Source organism: Pan paniscus, chromosome 12 (genome assembly GCF_029289425.2).
Source record: "Pan paniscus chromosome 12, NHGRI_mPanPan1-v2.0_pri, whole genome shotgun sequence".
Classification (NCBI taxonomy): Eukaryota; Metazoa; Chordata; class Mammalia; order Primates; family Hominidae; genus Pan; species Pan paniscus.
The window spans coordinates 21,193,892-21,211,034 of record NC_073261.2 but is presented as its reverse complement, the minus strand read 5'-3'; the positions used below and the strand labels follow the sequence as shown (position 1 = coordinate 21,211,034).

General features: G+C 44.4%; 1 protein-coding gene across 3 annotated transcripts in view; it reads right to left on the bottom strand.

Annotated features, from left to right (window-relative positions):
• Positions 1-16,837, bottom strand: part of LOC129397117 (anaphase-promoting complex subunit 1-like) — a 103,097-nt gene extending 86,260 nt beyond the window's left edge. For 2 of the 3 annotated variants that reach the window (XM_055107491.2, XM_055107492.2), the window contains exon 1: positions 14,347-16,837. The gene's annotated coding sequence lies outside the window, so the exon portion shown is untranslated. The remainder of the gene's footprint in view (positions 1-14,346) is intronic. The other variant, XM_055107488.2, reaches the window with a different exon arrangement.
• Between the last annotated feature and the right edge of the window lie 306 nt (positions 16,838-17,143).

The window sequence follows — 17,143 nt, the reverse complement described above, 5'->3', positions numbered from 1 at the left end:
AGAAACAAGTGAAATTAATTTCAGTGCATTTTACTTAATACCCAGTGTGTGCAAATATCATTTTAACCTGAGTGAGGTTTTATGTCCTTTCTTCACGTTTAGTCTTCGAAGTCCAGTGAGTATTGTGCACCTGCAGCACATCTCAGTCGGGCAGGCACACATCAAGTGCTGCATGGCCATGCATGGCTGGTAGCTAGTATAGTGGATGGCAGCAGAAGAATCTGTGAGTTTTGAATGTTGTGTCAGTGGCACAGCATCCAGCCTGGCTCTCCAGCCCTCCTGGAGGTTTTGTGAACTATCCAATATCCTCTTAATACATTTCTGTTCCTTTTACATCATCCAGACTGTCTGTTGTTTGCAACAGAGAGTTCTGATTAATACAACCCCCTACTAGTTTAATGATTTCCTGGATGTAGGAACGAGGTTACACACATACATAATTTTACTTGCTAGAGTACAGGTTTTTTAATATTAGACATTTCTCCAGTGTTAACATGGCTTCTATAATGTTCCCTTCATAGATACTAAAATAAAGAAATGATAAAATATACCCAAGAATAGTTCTTGAAAGGTTGGTCACTATCTCCAGGGGAAAAAAAAATGCACCTTATAGCAAATACATATGCACATTTGTAGATGTCCTGTCCAATCCTGGGTGACAGTGAGACAGATGAGAGCTGTCAGAGAGTGCAGCATCTGGAGACTAGCTGCAACCTGGTTCCCACTCTCCAGTTTCTTCAGTTGCTCCCCACTTCTTGGTCTAGGAACAGGCATCAATTTATTCCATCCCTCCAACACTCTCCTAAAGCTCCACATCACCTCCAGCACCTTCCAGTCCTTCTGCATCCCACGCTCATGGCAGGCTCCTGATGGGGCAGTCTCCCCTGCTGCCGCCACTTCCCAGCCTCAACCCCAGCCTCTGCTGCCCAGCCACTCAAACTGCTGCCCTCTCAGCTATAACACGCCCTGGAAACCAGAATTGTGGGAGTGGTTGTCAGCTCCTCTTTCTCCCATTCACCTCCCATTTTTGATTAACCATTAAAATCTTGCTGCGTTTTGCCAAGTTTCAAATATTGATGGGCCCCATCTCCTTTTCCCTCCTCTGTCACTGGTCTAGTTCGAAGCCTCCACATTTCCTGCATTGAGTCCACAATCATCGGAGGAGATGCTTAGAGCCCTATTCCGGGTATTCCATAGTCTGAAGCCCTTTGCTGTCTTTCTGTCGTCCCAGAGATGCGTCCTTATGCCTCAGCAGGCACAGGGTCCTTGGTCACTCACGCCCGTGGCCGTGTAGCCCCGTCCTGCCTCTCAGCAGTCTAGGGACAGGGTGGCCTGCGATGTGTTTCAGGCCTCCCCTCTGCCTGGAGTTCCCACCTGTCTGTGTAGAGAATTCCTACCCCTCCTGGAAGGCTCACATCAGGAATCCCCTTCCCAGGGAGCCTCCCCAACCCAGGCTGAGCTGGGTGGGCTCCACCAGGCCTTGAGTGTTATGTGTGTGTGTGCTGTCTCCCCACCACGCATATCTTCATATTCCAGCGTTTAGCACTGGAGCTTCTCAATTGACACTAACAAACAATGAAATTATAAACCGGTGAAAATTCTCAATGACTCCTTTGCATTTCTCCCTTTCCCTCACAGTGTCTTAAGCCTGCCAGAGCCCCCAGCTATGACTTCCCACCAATGTGTGGCATCCCTGACGTCATCTCCTTCTCTTTCCCGTATCCTTCTGTTTTCCACATTTTACTTAACAATATCACAGTCACTGACTCTGAAGTTACTCAGCCAAGGATGAGGCTCCGTCCCATCAGGGCTTGAGCACCGACACTGCCCCCAGGTTGCCAGAAGAGCAGGATGCATGGACGGTTCTCAGATGGCTTTGCCATGTGCCCCGATGGTCATGAGTACTTTCCGTGAGTTTGGCTCATGCTCACAGCCCCACTGAAGTCATGCTACTGTCATCCCCATTCCGCAGCTGACAGCTAAGCGGGGAAGGAACCCATCCATGGTGACTGGCTCCAGGGCCAGGCTTCCTCCCGCCGGGGGATCGAGCTTCTGCTGGCAGCCCCTCCTCACATGGCTCCTTTCTGAGTCTAGGTCTGGTCTCCTGGTCAGAACCTACTCACACCACTGCCCCACGGCTGCAGGGGGCCGCAGCTGCAAGATTTCCAGCTTCCTCCTTAGGAAGGCAGGATTCAGAATATGGAGAATTTATCGAAACGAGGTAAGAATGTTAAACGATGTTGGCAAGTGATGAATTTTGAATACTGATGCCACTTCCATGATGCCTCCCCCAGGTCCCCACTGCAGTTGGCACTGCCCTTGGACCAGGACAAGCAGAGCCCCTACTCCAGACTCCACACTTTGGAGCAGCTTCCTTGAAATTCTCCAAGTCCCCTCTGCTGGTTGGGACCGGACAGGGCCAGCTGTGCCATCTGGTGGCTCACCCTCGGCCAGAAGCAGGGCCTTTTTATTGGTTTGTTTTTAAAACATTTTAATTGAAGGTATATATCTTTAAGGTATACAGCACGATGTTTTGATATACAGTTGACTCTTTAACAACGAAGGGGTTAGGGGCACCAACTCCCCGAACAGTAAAAAATCCACAAATAACTTTTGACTCCCCCAAAACTTAACTATTAATAGCCTAGAGTTGACAGGAAGCCTTGCAGATAACACAAACAGTCAATTCATACAAATTTTGTGTCTTACGTGTATTATGTACTGCATTCTTACAACAAAGTAAGTTAGGGAAAAGAAAATATTAAGAAAATCATAAGGAAGAGAAACCGTATTTACTATTCATTAAGTGGAAGTGGATCACCCTAAAGGTCCTCATCCTCCTCGTCTTTAGTTGAGGGGGAGGAGGAGGAGGAGGAGGGGTTGGCCTTGCTGGCAAAGGCAGAAGAAAATCCTCATATAAGTGGACTCTTGTAGTTCAAACCCATGTTGTTCAAGGGCCAACTGTACATATACGTCGTGAACTGATTACCAGTCAAGCTACTTAACATATCCATCCCTTCACATGGTCACCTTTTTTTTTTTGAAACGGAGTCTCGCTCTGTTGCCCAGGCTGGAGAGCAATTGCGCGATCTCGGCTCACTGCAAGCTCCGCCTCCCGGGTTCATGCCATTCTCCTGCCCCAGCCTCCCAAGTAGCTGGGACTACAGGCGTGCGCCACCACACCCAGCTAATTTTTTTTTTCGTATTTTTAGTTGAAATGGGATTTCACCATGTTAGCCAGAATGGTCTGGATCTCCTGACCTCATGATCTGCCAGCCTTGGCCTCCCAAAGTGCTGGGATTACAGGCATGCACCACCGCGCCCGGCCCACATGGTCACCTTTTTGTGTGTGGTGAGAATACTTAGGATCTGCTCTCTTAGCAAATTTTAAATATGCCGTGAGTATTGTTAACCATAGTCCTCATGCTTTACCTTAGACCCCTAGAACTTATCCATCCTACATAACTGAAGCTTCATATCCTTTGACCAACATCACCACAATTACCCGCATCCCACCTCACCTCACCCCTGTCCCTGGTAACCATTATTCTACTCTCTGCTTCTATGTATTCATCTTTTATTGACTCTACAAACAAGTGAGATCATATGATATTTGCTTTTTGTGTCTGGCTTTTTCACTTAGCATAATGTCCCACGTTGTTGCAAATGGCATAACTTCCTTCTTTTTTAAGGCTGAATAATACTGCACTGCATATATATATATATATATGCTATATATATATATGCTATATAGATGCTATATATAGATGCTATATATAGATGCTATATATATGCTATATATATGCTATATATATGCTATATATATATGCTATATATATATATTTATCTGTCAATGGACAGTTAGGTTGTTTCCATATCTTGGCTATTATGAGTAATGCTGCAATGAACATGAGAGTGCAAATATCTCTTCGAGATACTGAGTTCATTTCCTTTGGATATATACCCAGAAGAGACATTGCTGAATCATATGATAGTTTTATTTTTTATTTTTTAAGGGATCTCTATACTGTTTTCCATAATAGGTACATCAATTTGCATTCCCATGAACAGTGTATAAGAGTTCTCTTTTCTCCACATCCTCACCAACACTTCTTATCTCATGTTTTTGACAATAGCCACCCTAACAGATGTGAGATGAAATCTCATTCTAGTTTTGATTTGCATTTCCCTGATGATAGTGATGTTGGGTACCTTTTCATATACCTATTGGACATTTGTATGTATGTCCTCTTTCAAAAACTATCTATTCAAGTCCTTTGCCCATTTTTAATCAGGTTATTCATCTTTTGCTATAGAGTTATATGTGTCCCTAATATATTTTGTATACTAACACCCTTATCAGATATATGGGTTGTATTTTCTCCCATTCTGTTGGTTGCTTTTTCATTTCATTGATTCATTCCTTTCCTGTGCAGAAGCTTCTAGTTTAATCTAGTCCCACTTGTTTATTTTTGCATTTGTTGCTTGTGCATTTGGTGTTATATCCCAAAAAATCATTGCCAAGACATTAAGTGGACTTTATTCATTAAGTGGAAGCAGATCATCATAAAAATCTTTATCAAAAAACATTCATCCTTGAATCTTCTTCAAGGAGATTTTTCTCTATGTTTCCTTGTAGGAGTTTTATGGTTTAAGGTCTTATATTTAAGTCTTTAATCCATTTTGAGCTGACTTTTGTATATGGTGTGAGATAAAGGCCTACTTTTATTCTTTTGCATGTGGATATCCAGTTTTCCCAAAACCATTTATTTAGACTATCTTTCCCCATTGTGTATTCTTGGGGTCCTTGTTGAAAATTAGTTAGCCATATTTTCGTGAGCTTATTTTGGGGCTATTTTGTTCCATTGGTTTCTGTGTCTGTTTTTATGTCAATACCATCGAGTTTTGATTAGTATGGCTTTGCAGTATCATTTGAAATCAGGGAGTGCGATGACTCTAACTTTCTTCTTCTTTCTCCAGATTGCCTTAGCTATTCAGGATCTTTTGTGGTACCATATAAATTTCAGAATTGTTTTCCTATTTCTGAGAAAAATGCCCTTAGAATTTTGATAGGGATTGCATTCAACATGTAGGTCACTTTGGGCAGTATAAGTGTTTACACAATATTAATTCTTCCAATTAATTAAGATGAGATATCGTTCCATTTCTTTGTGTCTTCTTCAATTTTTTTCATTAGTGTTTTATAATTTTCAGTGTACAAATTCTTTTTCACCTCCTTGGTTAAATTTATTTCTAAATATTTTTATGCTATTGTAAATGAGATTGTTCCTTGATTTCCTTTTTAGATATTTCAATGTTGGTATAAGGAAATGCTATTAATTTTTGTATATTGATTTTGTATCTTAAAAATTTACTAAATTTATCAGTTCTGATTTTTTAATGGAATTATTAGGATTTTCTACATGTAGGACCATGTCACCCAGAAACAGACAATTTTCCTTGTTTCTTTTTAAGTTGGATATTTTTTATTTCTTTTTCCTATCTAATTTATCTGGCTAGAACTTCTAGTACTGTGTTGAATAGACATGGTGAGACCAAGAAAGGAAAAGCTTTTAATTTTTCTTCAATTATTATGATGTTAGTTATAGACTTTTCCTAATTGGTCTTTATTGGATTAAGGTAAGTTCCTTCCATACATATTTTGTTTAGAGTTTTTGTTATAAATGGATATTGATTTTTTTCAAATATTTTCTGCATCTATTGAGATGGTCATTTTTTTTTAATCTTTCCTTCTGTTAATGTGGTGTATTACATTGACTTATTTGCATATATTGAACCAAACCTGCATCCCAGGGATAAATCCCACTTTAGTCACAATGTATAAACTTTTTAGTGTGCTAATGAATTCACTTTGCTAATATTTTATTGAGGATTTTTGCATCTATATTCATCAGAGATATTGGCATGTGGTTTTCTTTTCTTGTGGTTTCTTTGGTTCTGGTATCAGGGTAATGCTGACCTCATAAAATGAGTTTGGAAGTGTTTCCTCTTTTTCTATTTTTAGAAGAGTTTAAGAAGTATTAATAATTCTTTGAATCCATGAAAGCCATCGATTTTTCTTTTTTGGGAGGTCTTTGATTAATGCCTCAATCTCCTTATTTGTAACTCATCTGTTAAGGTTTTCTGTTGCTTCTTGATTAAGTCTTGGTAGGTTGCATGCTTCTAGGAATTTATCCATTTCTTCTACTTTATCCAATATGTTGGCATATAATTGTTCATAATGGTCTTTTATGATCCTTTTTATTTCTCAGATATCCATTGTAATGTCTTCTCTCATTTTTTATTTCATTTATTTGAATCCATTCTTCCTTTTTTTTTTTTTTTTGTTTGTCTAAGGGCATGTTGATTTTATTTACCTTTTTTAAAGAAAACAACTCTGGGCCAGGCACGGTGGCTCATGCCTATAATCCCAGCACTTTGGGAGGCCAAGGCGGGCAGATCACCTGAGGTCAGCAGTTCGAGACCAGCCTGGCCAACATGGTGAAACCCCGTCTCTACTTAAAAATACAAAAATTAGCTGGGCGTGGTGGCAGGTGCCTGTAATCCTAGCTACTCGGGGGGCTGAGGCAGGAGAATTGCTTGAACCCGGTAGGCAGTGGTTGCAGTGAGCCGAGATTGTGCCATTGCACTCCAGCCTGTGGGACAAGAATGAGACTTCATCTCAAACAAACAAACAAACAAACAACCTCTGATTTTGCAGGGTTTTTCTATTGCTTTTCTATTCCCTACTTATTTCTGCTCTGATCTTTGTAATTTCTTTTCTTCTGCTAACTTTGGGCTTAGTTTGTTCTTTTTCTAGTTCCTTAAGGTACGACATTAGCTCAATTTACTTGAGATCTTTCTTTCTTCTTCTTTTTTTTTTTTTTTTTTTGAGATGGAGACTCGCTCTGTCGCCCAGGCTGGAGTGCAGTGGTGTGATCTCGGCTCACTACAATCTCCACCTCCCAGATCCCGGTTAAGCAATTGTCCTGCCTCAGCCTCCCTAGTAGCTGGGACTACAGGTGCCCACCACCATGCCCAGCTAATTTTTGTATTTTTAGTAGAGATGGGGTTTCACCATGTTGGCCAGGCTGGTCTTGAACTCCTGACCTCGTGATCCTCCTGACTCAGCCTCCCAAAGTGCTGAGATTACAGGCATGAACCTGGCCAATCCATTTACATTTTAAGTAATTATTACTATTATTATTATTATTTGAGATGCAGTCTTGCTCTGTTGCCCAGCCTGGAGTGCAGCGGTGTGATCTTGGCTCACTGCTGCCTCCACTTCCCAGGTTCAAGCTATTCTCTGCCTCAGCCTCCCAAGTAGCTGGGATTACAGGCACATGCCACCACACCCTGCTAATTTTTGTATTTTTTAGTAGAGATGGGGCTTCATCATGTTGGCCAGGCTGGTCTTGAACTCCTGGTCTCAAGTGATCTACCTGCCTTGGCCTCCCAGAGTGCTGGGATTACAGGCATAAGCCGCCACACTCAATAATTATTGATAGGGCAAGATTTAGTATTGCCTTTTTTTTTTTGAGACAGAGTCTTGCTCTGTTGTCCAGGCTGGAGTGCAGTGGTACAATCTCAGTTCACTGCAACCTCTGCCTCCCAGGTTCAAGCAATTCTTGTGGTTCAGCCTCCCGAGTAGCTGGATTACAGGCTCCTGCCACTACACCTGGCTAAATTTTGTGTATTTCTAGTAGAGACCAGGTTTCACCATGTTGGCCAGGTTGGTCTCAAACTCCTGACCTCAAGTGATCTGCTCGTCTCGGCCTTCCTAAGTGTTGGGATTACAGGCATGAACCACCATATTGCCATTTTTTTTAAACTGTTTTCTGTTTGTCTTGTAGTTCTTTTGTCCCTCTTTTTCTCTCTTGCTGTCTTCCTTTGTGTTTTATTGTTGGGTTTTGTTTGCCTGTTTTTGTTGTGCTGTTTTGCATTGATAGGCTTTGTAACTTTTTTTCTTTTGTGTCATTTCTATAGGTAGTTTCTTTGTGGTTACCAGGGGCTTACATAACATATATTTATAACAGGTTAAACTGATAACACTTCTATAGAAGTACTCTGCAATTTTACCTCTCCTTATTCCACATTCTGTGTTACTGATATCATAATGTCTGAGTGTCTCGTAATGCATATATAGATCTGCTGGGTGGTGTTTATAAGTTTTTAAAGGTATCTTCACGGTTTTTCATTCTTTTTTCTTTTCTTCTCTCTCTCTTTCTTTTTCTTTTGAGACAGAGTCTCGCTCTGTTGCCCAGGCTTGAGTGCAGTGGCGCAATCTCAGCTCACTGCAACCTCAGCCTCCCAGGTTCAAGTAATCCTCCTGCCTCAGCCTCCCGAGTAGCTGGGATTACAGGTGCGTGCCACCACACCCAGCTAATTTTTTTGTATTTTTAGTAGAGATGGGTTTCACCATGTTAGCCAGGATGGTCTCGATCTCCTGACCTCGTGATCCACCCACCTCAGCCTCCCAAAGTGTTGGGATTACAGGTGTGAGCCACCGTGCCTGGCCCTTCATTCTTTTTTCTTTTTAATGCTGTGACTGAATGATTGCCAATGACCAGTCCTTGAGTTCACTAATCCTTTCTTTCAGTTCACCTAGTCTGCTATTGAACCCCTCTATTAAATTTTTCTGTTCTTTTATTATATTCTTCAGCTCCGTGATTTCTGTTTGGCACTTTTTAATATTTTCTACCTTTTTGGTTGAAATTCTCACTTTATTCATGCATTGCTCTCCTGACCTCTCTGAGCATCTTTGTGACAGGTCATTTGATTTTTTGTCTGGTAAATCACATATCTCCATTCTGTTTGGGTCAGTTTCTGAAGATTTATCTTGTTCTTTTATTTATGGCATATTTCCTGTTTGTTCATTGTCTTTGACTCTCTGTGTTGGTTTCTGCACATTTGATAAAACAGCCACCTCCCTCAGTCTTCACAGATGAGCCTCCTCACAGCCCAGTCAGAGAGTCTGGGTGCCTCTCAAACCAGTGTGTTTGTCCAAAATGCTGTTCTTGTCCTTGGTGGCCCCAGGAGACTAGAGTGTGCCAAGTACCATCAGTGCCCTGAGACAGGTGAGTCAGGAGTCAGTCCTTCTAGTAGTTGTCAGAAAAGTTGGGGTGCTAGATGTGTGGTCCATTTCATCTCTCCTCACAGAGAAGCTAAGAGCAGAAGTTTATCTCCTACTTGCTCTGCACTGAGCTGGGAAGGGGAGCTGTGGCAAAGGCCTGCATGCTCATTCAGACTGCATACTCTTTCAAACTTTTGCTTTGCTCTCTGTCACCCCTAGGGTCCCAATGAATGTCAGGCCCTGTCAGTTCTTTGACACAGATGGTTTAGAGGCCAGACCCTCTGGTAGCAGCCAGAAAAGTTGGAGCCCAGACAGGTAGTCAACTCTTTCTAAGGAGAAGCTGGAGGCTTGAAAACCAGGACCTTCTTTGGTGCTCTCCCGAGCATGTGGTCAACCAGATGCCCTAAGTATCCAGGACTCCATGGTGAGGGCCCATGCAGGAAAGCCTGGAGAGTGAGTGCATCCTGTGGCCAGCACAGAGTTTCTTTCACGGAATCATGTGTGATTTGGGCCTCCAGAATAGCACTGATGCACTGATTCAGGAAAACACACTCACATTAGACACAGGATAAAGAATTCTCAGATACACTCACTGGCTCATAAACAAATCCAAAAGCATCTCTTCCTACCCAGTATTCTAAGTCTTCATCAATAAATCACTACATCCCACATAAGCCCAAGAATATGTAGTATGTTTTTAAATAACATTGCATATATAGACAGGGGCCCCACAACAAATATTTGGCCAGGGTTTCACACACACTAGAGGCAGCTCATCCTCAGTATTCCCATAGGACTTTGTGTTTACTTCTATAGCCTGTGATAACAGCATTTGACACATTCAAACATATTCCTCTTTGTGATATATTCTGTTGTCACCTTCTATGATAACACCCTTTTGCTTTTCCTTCTATTGACATCTCTGCCATCTCCTCCTTCTCCATTGTCCTCTAAATACTGGCATGTTCCTGTGTTTGCTCTTGGCCCCTCTAGCTCTCTTCCTCAGTTATTTCATCTATTATTGTGGCTCTGAATATGATCTATATGCTAATGAATCCCAAATCTTCATTTCTGGTCCGCCCTCACCCCGAAACTCAAGACTGTTATCCAACTGCCAACCTAACATCTCTACATAAATGTCTTTTTTTTTTTTTGAGATAGAGTCTTGCTTTGTCACCCTTGCTGGAGTGCAGTGGTGTGATCTTGGCTCGCTGCAACCTCTACCTCCCAGGTTCAAGTGATTCTCATGCCTCAGCCTCCTGAGTAGCTGGGATTACAGGTGCACACCACCACACCCAGATAATTTTTGTATTTTTAGTAGAGACAGAGTTTCACCATGTTGGCCAGGCTGGTCTTGAACTCCTAACCTCAAGTGATCCGCCCACCTTGGCCTCCCAAAGTGTTGGGATTACAGGCGTGAGCCACTGAGCCTGGCCCTCTATGCAGATGTCTAATGGGCATCTAAATTTCACACATGCAAGACAGAATTGTTGATTGCATGCATGTATACTCCAAACCCATTTCCCTCCCAGTCTTCCATATCTCTGTATCCAGATGCTTAAGCCAAAAACCCAGGAGACATCCTTGAATTTACCTTTTCCATTACAGTTTGTGACTATTCTATCAGCAAGGCCTACTTTTCTTCTTCAGAATGTATCTCAAAGCCATGATCCTGTCTCCTCAGCCACCACCCTGGTCCAAGATGCTGCTCTATTGCTGTACTAGTGTGAAAGCACCCCTGATCTCCCTGCTCTCCTTTCCCCCTTGTAGTAGCTATAAATAAATACCTAAATATGGGTAATTTATAAAGAAAAGAGGTTTAATTTGCTCACATCTGCTCCTGGTGAGGCCTCAGGAAGCTCACAATAATGGTGGAAGATGAAGGAGCAGCCCGTGCCCCACATGGCGAGAGAGGGAGCAACAGTGGGAGGGGAGGGGTGCCGCACTCTATTTTTTTTTTTTTTTTTTTTTTTTAGATAGGGTCTGGCTTTGTTGCCCAGGCTGGAGTGCAGTGGCACAATCCTGGCTCACTGCAACCTCTGCCTCCTGGGCTCAAGTGATCCTCCCACCTCAGCCTCCCCGGTAACTGGGACTATAGGCAGCGCACCATCACACCCGCCTAATATTTCTATTTTTAGTAGAGATGGGTTTCACCCTGTTTCCCAGGCTAGTGTCGAACTCCTGAGCTCAAGTGATCCTCCTGCCTTTACCTCCCAAAGTGCTGGGATCACAGGCGTGAGCCACGGCACTTGGCCACCACACTCTTTAAAACAGGCAGATCTCATGTGAACTACCAGACTGAGAACTCACTCACCACCAAGATGATGTCAGCAGCCATTCATGAAGGATCTGCTCCACGACCCAATCACCTCCCACCAGACCCCACCTCCAACACTGAGCATCACATTTCAACACGAGATTTGGAGAGGACAAACGTCCAAACTATATCACCCCACTATAATCCATTCTCTCAAAGCAGCTAGAGAACTCTTTTCATAAGGTAAATCAGTGCATCCCATTTCTCTACTTAAAATATTTCAATGACTTCCCATTCCCCTTAAACAACATCCAAATTCATTCCACAGCATAGTCATCAATGCTCCAGAGGGTCCAGCCCCTCCTGGCCCTTTAACACCTCCCTGTCTTTGTTCCCCCTCACTCACTCTGCTCCAGGCCCTTGGCACACTTTCTGCAAACTCATGCCTGCCTCACACCCTTTGAACGTATAGTCTCTCTGCCTGTCTTCCCAGCACGTCGCAGGCTGGCTCCCTTCCTGCCAGCATCACCTGTCCTGACTGGCCCTTCTTAATGGCCTTCCTTTGAGATGAAAAGAAGCTCTGTTACATCATAATCTCCTCCCTTGAGAACACTGATTACATTCTGAAAGTACACTGCTTATTCCTGTGCTCATAGTTCAATGTCTCTAGATTATAGGCATTATGAGGACAGAGTACTGGTTTAACACAAAATTCCTGGGACATAGAACACTGCCCAGCACAAATAATGATTTGATCAATAATTGTTGAAGGAATAGACTAAATGAAGGAACTGACAACTCAAGGGAAAGAGTAATGACTCCATGAAAGAGCCAAAAAAGAAGAAAAAAAGTGTTATGTTGCTAGGTAAATAATATTTACATTCATCTGTTATCAGCATTTTCAAAGCCTCTTTCAGCCTTAATCCCCACTGAGCCAGCAAGGTGAAACTCTGAACCACGTTCTGGAACAAAGTACGTTGTCTCAGGTGGCTGGCCAGGCCATGCCACTCACTCTTTGATGTTGCAAATCTTTAGCCAAAGGCTCTTAGGCTATCTGTCAGGAGAGGCCATTCATTGCCAGCAGGGCGGAAGGCACTCCCTGGAGCTTTGCTCCTGATGGCTTCACGAGTGAGGAAGGAAGCATTCAGTTGGCCATTTCTGCTCTCCAAGACACACGTTTGCCAACATGATTGCATCTACTACCATATGCCTTTTGATGTTTCATTCATAAGAAGTACACTATCCTATTGCAAGATTCCATGTGTCCAAATCAAACATCTGGGATCCTTGCACTCAAAGGCTGTATTGAGAATGGCTAGAAGTCTACTCTCTTGATTTATAAGCCCCCCTTTTTATGATCTCTATTTTATTGAGTTTTTCTTTAATTATTTTACCTTGGTATATGTCTGAGATACATTACTCAAGATAGAAAATTTATTAGTACTATTTTGAGCATATTGTCTGCATTTTAAATGCAAAAAGCTGTTCAGTGAAATGCATGTGTTATGTGCAATGTATTTTAAAGGCCACCTGCTCCTTTTCTTGTCTCAAGATACCTGTCTAAGGGAGGAGTGCCATATGGGCAGAAATGGAAACACACTGAAATTATGAATAATAAGCTCCTCGCAACCGATATAAGATTGTCAGCCATGGTAAAATCAATTGGTTTTTCCATTTTGCAGGAGGGACCACATAATGACAATAACTGGAAAGTATTTAGTACTTACAAGCATTTTGACATATCATCATATTTGCTTATCTCACCAGCTTGCCAGATGAGGAGGAAAACAAATGGTATTCCAACTCAACGAATGAGGAAACAAAACCTCAGAGAGGTTAAGTGAGTTTCCCAGAGCTACACAGCTCATAATGGCCAACCTGGGGCTCAGACAGGGGTCTCTGACTCCAAGTCCAACACTCTTCCCCTCTGTTGCACTGCCCAGGGGAAAAGCAGAGACTTTCCTGAAAACCTGAGGCACAGAAACAATACAAACCCATGAGAAATAGCGATAATAATGACCAACATTTCCCCAGTGCTGTGTATGTGCCAGTCTCTGTTCGTTCCCCACTTACTGGGCATCCGTGATGTCAAGCCCTGTTCTGGGTGCTGGAGATGTTGCAGTGATCAAAACAGGGGACAGGGCCCTTGCCCTCAGAGGGCTTACAGTCTGGATGAGGGTTTCTCAACCTCTTCTCTGTTGCCATCTGGGGTGGGGGTTCTTCGGGTGGGTGTTCTTAATCCTGTGCACTCCTGCCTGTGCCCACTGGGTGCCTAGAACACCCCATCCCCAGTTATGATCACTCCAAATGTCTGTAGACACTGACAGATGGCCCATGGTTGAGAACCGCCATTCTAGAGGGAAGAACAGTTCAGCGAAAAGATGAAAAAGTAAACGACATGGTGTGTCAGAGGGGAATACACACTATGGATAAAAATGATCCAGGGAAGTGGGGTAGCCCCGTGAGGGGGTGGTGTGGGTGGCAGTAGTCAGGGCAGCTTCACTGAGGAGGTGCCCTTGGAGCAAGGCTTACAGGGGAGCATGTGAGCAGGCAGGTGTGTGGGGATGTGCATTCCAGGAGAAGGAACAGCAAAGAGCAAAGTCCCCAGAGCAGCAGCAAGCCCAGCCTCCACCCAGCAGCTGGAGCTGGAACCCTGTGGCTGAGGGAGGAAGGGGCTGGGATTGCCAAGGTCAGAACAGGGTGGTCGTGATGGAGGAGGGGGCAGGGCGGCTTGCAGGTGCATTTTGAAGCTGGAGCCCACAGCATTAGCTAGTGGACTAAATGTGAGGTGTGAGAGGGAGAAATGAATCCAAGATGACTCCAGGAATCAGCCTGAGCACCTGAAGGATTGCGCGGCCACGAGAGGGTGGTTTGGGGAGCAGGGGCAGAGTCCGGGTTGATTCCAGTCAGCTGGCAACATCTACTAAATATTCTCCTTAGTGACTACATATAGATCTAGACCTGTGTGACCTTCCCAACACCCAGGAGAGACAGACACAGTCACATCCCCACTTACAGATGAAGACTTCAAGACGCAGAGCGGTGGAGGGACTTGCCCGAGTCCTGGAGCTGGGAGAACTCCCGAGACCCTGGGATGGTCTCATGGCCCCTGCACCTCCACTGCCTCCCCCATGGTGAAAGTACAGCACAGGCGGGGCTGCGAGAGAGCAGCGGAGAGATTATGCAGTAGCTATCTTTGGAGGCGTCACTGCCCACGGTGTTTTTAGGATGAATAATTGCTTGAATTCCTCAAGGCTTTATAAATAGATGGAGAGGTAATTATACACAGCAGGACAAAATTGGCTGACTTTTTCTAATCCTTATTGCAGTGGCCTTCCCCTAGGAAAGCACAACAGGGCCCTCAAGTCACCAGGCCTCACTAGGCCTGGGTCCTCACTGTGTGTCCTTCGCTGAACAAGCCGACCCAGGCTGGCCTCACCCTCGACTTTTGTGTTCTTTCTTTGCAACATCAGGTTGTTGTTTTTTTTTCTTTCTTTCTGTATTCCTTTTTATTTTGCCTCTCTGCTATATGTTGTGTTCTGCCGAGAAATTCCAAGCCTATGCCCTGGGATAAAACATTAGGTTTTCTGTCTGCGTCTTGGGCGCTTTACAAAAAATGGAGTATCAACGTGTTGAAAGGAAATAATATTGTTGTCAGAGCACCCTGGACATCTCTCAGCCTCAGAGAAGTCTTATTCCTGGGGGGTTCTTGGAACCTTTGGGGCTGCTCTTCTCCCTTTGTCCCTGGGGCCCCTCCTTCCTTTACCGCTCGGCTCTGACATAATCTCCTCCTGTAACTCAGGCAGTCCTGGGCACAGCCTCCCATCGCCCCTGCCCCGCCATCCCCCAGTGAAGCCATCTGCCACATGCAACATGATTACTTCCCCAGGGGACTGAGTGACAATGCAGGAGGGGACAGACACAAGGGCCCTGGGTCTAGAAAGGCGCTGGGGCCAGTTGCAAATGGAATCGGAATTGACCTGTGGGCGGCGGACACCAGCTGCGTTTCTTTCAGTAGGAGGGAGCCTCACTCTTATTTGAGTTTAGAGGGCACCCCCGACAACACTGCTGAGTGTGGTGAGGGACAAGTTGGTGGGGGAACAGTTAGCGCTGTTTGCGTGGCGAGGTGTGGATGGAGAGGGCATGCCTTCATAAAAAAAGAATCCACGGCCAGCACAGTGGCTCACGCCTATAATCCCAGCACTTTGGGAGGCCGAGGTGGGCAGATCACGAGGTCAGGAGTTCAAGACCAGCCTGGCCAACATGGTGAAACCCCGTATCTACTAAAAATACAAAAATTAGCCAGGTGTGGTGGCAAACACCTGTAATCCTAGCTACTCAGTAGGCTGAGGCAGGAAAATCGCTTGAACCCAGGAGACGGAGGTTGCAGTGAGCTAAGATTTCGCCACTGCACTCCAGCCTGGGGGACAGAGCGATACTATGTCTCAGAAAAAAAAAAAAAAATACAGAATTAGCCGGGCATGGTGGCGCATGCCTGTAATCCCAGCTACTCGGGAGGCCGAGGCAGGAGAATTGCTTGAATCCGGGAGGCAGAGGTTACGGTGAGCCAAGATCATGCCATTGCACTCCAGCCTGGGCAACAAGAGTGAAACTCTGTCAAAAAAAAATCCACGAGAGCTGGCGACAGAAGCTGAAGACTAGAGTGGAAAAAAATGATAGTATCTTAGGATGGAAAGGGCCTACATCACCTCACTTTGCTGCCTCTGCCTGCAGGAATTGCTGGGCAGCATTTGAGGCAGATGACAGGAAGCTCAAGCAGCTCGTAAGACGCGGAGGCCAGCACTCCACTGATAGGCTCTTCCCTCTTTGCACAAGGTTTCCTAACATTGAGTCCAAATTCGAATCTCTGAGACTTCCTACGTGCATCCTTAACTTTTCTCTCTGGAGCTCTCAGGTGTCAGAGCATCACCATCTTTAAACAGCCACTACATCTCTCCACTGGACCGCCTCCTTTCCAGGCTGAGTGCCACCAGTGTTTGACCCTTTGCCAGCTTGCTCTCCTCCAGTTAGTCCCCGACACTTGGGGCTGCGCATGATCCAGCAGAAATGTCCTGGCTGGGCTGAACGAGGGCTGATTCCTCCATTCTACACAGGATGCTGCGGGGTTGGGAGTGACGCCCAGCAAGAACTGCAGAGTCGGCAGCCCCAAGGACCTGTCCTCCACAGAAACACGCACACAAAGATAAGCAAAAGCCGTCAGAATCAACTCTGTGGAACTCTGGGAAATAATCAAAGATTTACAGCAAGCAAGCAAAAAAAAAAAAAAATGCACTAATGACTTAAATACAGCATTTGTGGAAATCTCAGTCAAACCTCTAGCTGACCATGAGCTACAGGACCAGGGACTTCAGAGAACACACATTGACGAAGAATATAGTCTTCAACTAGAGTGCCTCCTAATGTTGGCTTTGTTGGAAGCTGGGCCAACAGTATTTGCTAGTTTACTTTGTGGTCAGCTATGCCTTTTCATTGGCTTAATGAGAAGCCAGGACTCCTGAACCTAAGTCTCAAGTTCATTTTTCAAGTCTAAGTGTTAGACATTAAATGAATCCCTATGATATTCCATTTTATTTATTTAAACCCCAAGGCTCCTGCCTGCCAAAATCTCGTGAAATTTTTATTTCATTATCCAGCTCATGCGCTATCCCTCCCAGATTTGTGCTTTCCATAATTTCTAAAGCATCTTGTCTATGTCTTTCTTAAAATTATTGATTAAAAAGTGTCAAACAGGACTGGATCAATACAGAGCCCCAGGCACATCAACAGAGGCCCCCATTTCAATAACCTTAGTT